Below are 3,990 nucleotides of genomic sequence, written 5' to 3'. Positions count from 1 at the left end.
ATATAGTTATAGCTTTCTTATTTGTTACTAATTTAAAAGACTCAAAATATATGTCAATTTTAATTTTAAATAGTTTAAAGTGTGGCCTTGAATTAGAGAACTTTGATTTATGAATATGAAACTTTCCTAATAAAATAAAAAGATTAACAATATTACATACATTTCTATCTTTACGTTCAAAATATGTGATAGTATGTTTAATTTCAAGTGTGAGTGTATGTGTTTTAGAAACCATATAATTTTCAAAACTTTTCCAGAATGCAATGAAAAAATGAACAATCATAAAAAAAGTTAACGATTCTTGCTCGGTCTTACAATAACTGCAATAACGTAACAGAAATGGAATGGTTTTGGAAACAAAAATTGATCACGGACCCCTCCCCGGGTTAAGCTCTTGTGTTGTCTTCCTCCCAAAATTAAAAATCAATGCTTTTTATTGAGGTTTTTAACTTTTTCTTACATTTTTGACAGTTTTATTTTTTCACTGTTTTTGACGTTTTCAACACTACGTAACACTAACTTATGAACTTTAGTTTTACAGTTATTTTTGGAATTTATGGTCAATAAACTTCATTTATAGGAAATTATACCTAATGTTTGAGTTAGAAAAGCAGAAATTAGGAATTATTGAGACTGAAATTAAAGGAATGGATGTTGATGGATAATCACAGACTGGAATATGTCAACTTTTACTCAATACTATTCAAAAACCTTCAATTTGTTTTTTCAAATGCTATACAATTGAATAAGACGCCCAAAATTAATGAAAGTAGACATTTGTACTTGGCAAAGAGCGTTGGGTGGAATCAATCATGTTACAATTGGGTAGTTGAAAAAGAACATTGATATATGAAAACTGGTCAATTTGACCCGAGGACAACAGGAGGGATGAGTTTTTTGACTCACAACATAAATATACAAACTAATACACAAACCTAAACCAACCATTTACCAATGCACGCAGTCATGAACATTGTTTCATGTAACCTACATTTTCATATTTACCTACACTCCTCTTATCTAGAGAGACAAAAAGCAAGACTACACCAGTAGAATAAGATCACAATAAGAGCCAAAGCCCCATGAAAGACATACAATGAGGGTGTAAGGAATGAGATAGAAGATGATGTAATTTAGAGGAACTAAGCTGAGTAAGAGAGGAAATCACCATCAGACAGAAATGGCTATAAAAGCATTTTGACATGGTTATTTGAAATGTATCTAAATCAGCTCATCACAGTGAACCAACACATCTGCCGACACGAGCAACTCACAGTTTATAATGGATGACAGCGCTCAAAGGATCTTTAGGCTGGGGTGGAATTCACTAGATTACTTTGTGAGGGATGGTGTGCCTGTAACCACAAATCAGATTGCTCTGTGCAGACTTTTTTCTTTTCCTCTTGTCTCCTGAGAACGCAGAACCGAGCGTATCCCCGAGGGTGCTCGAAGCACAATTGTGACAATGTTGTTGAGGTTATAGTGAGCATCCGCGCTTAAAGCAATACGGCGACCTGAAGAAAACTATGCATGCTGTCCTACTCCCACCCTCTAGCTCTTCAGTGCTAATTCACAATGACAGGCTGATATAATGACTTGATAACCACGAAGTCTGTCAGGTTAATCGGCGGGCTAAAAGGACACAGTTTGCATATTGATTGATTACTGTAACACATTATTTTCATTCTGTGTGGCAAAGCCAGGCAGAGCAGATGTCTCCCTGTAGTCCATCAAAACACGCCGGCTGTTTGTTAGTCCTCGAGGACTTGCTCGGGGTGAGACAAACACCACCACTGGAGGATGATGAAGGATATCAGGTAGCTCACAATCTGTCATCATCTAACTCTAAAAGCTCAGCAGCAATGGAAGGGCAACAAAAAAAATGGAGCTTTTAGCAGACACTTACTGCCGAATTCCAATTGAACCAGAAACCAAAAGGATATTTGAGGATCAGTAATGTTAGAACTCTCTCTCCATCTGACTCCCTCCCACTCTCCCTCTCTCTCTCTCCTCTCAAATTCATTCAAGGCCTTTTCTCCCTCCGGGCTTTCCTCACATGGCCATTTCACGTGGGAGTGTATCAGAGTTCTTTCTATGACTGTATTAACTTTGGCCTTCAGAAAGAGCTCTCTCTCTCTCTCTAAAAAAAAAGAGACCATTTAATCATAAGCTGTAGCCCACTTTGCCATTTTGAAGTGCACTTGCCAATGAGATTCAGCATGGTGTGATGGAAAACCTCCCTTTGCTGCTGCAATTCAGCGCACTGTTGATTCCTAATCAATCTTGTTTTCTGTAATTCTAACAGAACACATTGTATTGATAGCAAATAGGTCCAATCTCCCTGAATGTGCAGTTTTTTGTCTGCAGGTGACTTTCTGCCACATCACCCTGTGCTCTCTTGTTGATTTGCTAGCAAACACTATAGCCTGGATTAGACATGCAATAACTGGTAGCCTTTGCATTAATAGGACGATCTGGCTGCTCATGAGGAATAATAAAGTTCATAGAATAATAAGCTTAAGCCATGGGGCATGTTACCAGGCGTTGGGAAAGAAGAATCTGTCAGTGCGTCGGAGCATCCATCACTCCATCACCACCGATTGCAACGAGAGGCTTGATGCTGCACAGCTGACTAACTGTCTATAAAACAGCAGCTTCTGAACTTTTTCATGCTGAGGACTCCAACACGGATAAGCTATTTGTAAAGGATCCCACAGATTAATGAGTCTAAGGATGAATTTCCACACTTGATAAATGAAAAAAGGCTGTGAGATTTAACGGTTAGGAGTTATGTGATGCCCCGAAGGTCCTCCGAGGTCCCTGGATTCAACCACCACTGCTTCAAACGCAGGCTTTTTTTTTGTTTTTTTTAAAGTGGTGATTTAGCTCCCAAACTACTCATATAGGTCACACTGATGCTCTGATTGTACAATCTCTCACTCAGTGGGGGAGATAAAGGGGAGAAAAAAAACTTTGATTCATTCTAGACTTGCAATCGATGGGACTTGTCTGTGAAGTGGATCAATAGTGCCTCTTTGAAATCATCAATCACGTCAGCGGTGAATTTAAAAAGCGTAATTAGGAACAGCCTTCTTAAACTTCCTGTATTGACGTCTTCTTTGGTATGGAGAAAGACACCATTCTGCATCATTAACTTTGTATTATTGCGTGATGGAGCCTGCTGCTGCTACTTCCCCACCTGCTGGACTCAGAGCGCTGTGTGTGATTGGGCTTTCAGACCAAATTCTCCCCTCTTTCACTTGCTGATGATGGGGGAAGTGAAGCTTGCAGCCCTAAATTGGCTGGAGTATTGTAATAAGCCCAGTCCGATCTGGAACCCAGGCTGTGGAGTTATCCTTCACAATGCTGTTTGTGGAGTTAAAACTTGTGTAATTTTCTCTCTCATCATCTTATGTGATTACTTTCGCGCAGGTTCGAACCTGACAAGATATGGCTGCAAGCACACATTCTCCACCATTGCCATAACTTGCAACAATGTTCAGTGCTGTCCATCCGTCTCTCCCTGGTAAGAAAATGGTATCAATACTGTGGAGAGGGCAGGTGGGTGGTTGAAATGGAGTAATTTATTTGAGTTGTCACAGATATATAAGTGTTTGATTAGGGAGCTATACACATCAGGCTGCACAAATAGAATCTTTCATCAAATCACAGAGCATGTGACACTATTGACCGTGGAGTCTTCTCCCTGGGTTTTTATCTTTCCCAACAAGGTTCATAATACAATATGTGAAGAGCACAGCGATGCAGAATGCAAGAGTAATACAGCCCAAGGCAAATCCTGTGCCCGCGTACCAGATGAGTATTACATTTGGGCCAGTAAAATGCATAAACAAGCTGGATCTCATAGCATGAAAATTTCACCTTATGAGTTTTTTTAAACATTAATATGAGCTCCCCCAGCCTGCCTATGGTCCCTCAGTGCCTAGAAATTGTAATAGGTGTAAACAGAGCCCTGGGTATCCTGCTCTG

At 39.6% G+C, this 3,990-nt stretch overlaps 1 long non-coding RNA gene across 1 annotated transcript in view; it reads right to left on the bottom strand.

The window, feature by feature from the left end:
- Positions 1-552: 552 nt before the first annotated feature.
- Positions 553-3,990, bottom strand: part of LOC116700525 (uncharacterized) — a 10,735-nt gene continuing 7,297 nt past the window's right edge. Inside the window, exon 3 of the long non-coding RNA XR_004334675.1 lies at positions 553-568. This is a non-coding gene — a long non-coding RNA (uncharacterized LOC116700525). The remainder of the gene's footprint in view (positions 569-3,990) is intronic.

The sequence above is a fragment of the Etheostoma spectabile genome, chromosome 13, assembly GCF_008692095.1.
Source record: "Etheostoma spectabile isolate EspeVRDwgs_2016 chromosome 13, UIUC_Espe_1.0, whole genome shotgun sequence".
Classification (NCBI taxonomy): domain Eukaryota; kingdom Metazoa; phylum Chordata; class Actinopteri; order Perciformes; family Percidae; genus Etheostoma; species Etheostoma spectabile.
Note: the sequence above shows the minus strand (reverse complement) of the source record. Positions and strands in the feature narration are given on the sequence as shown.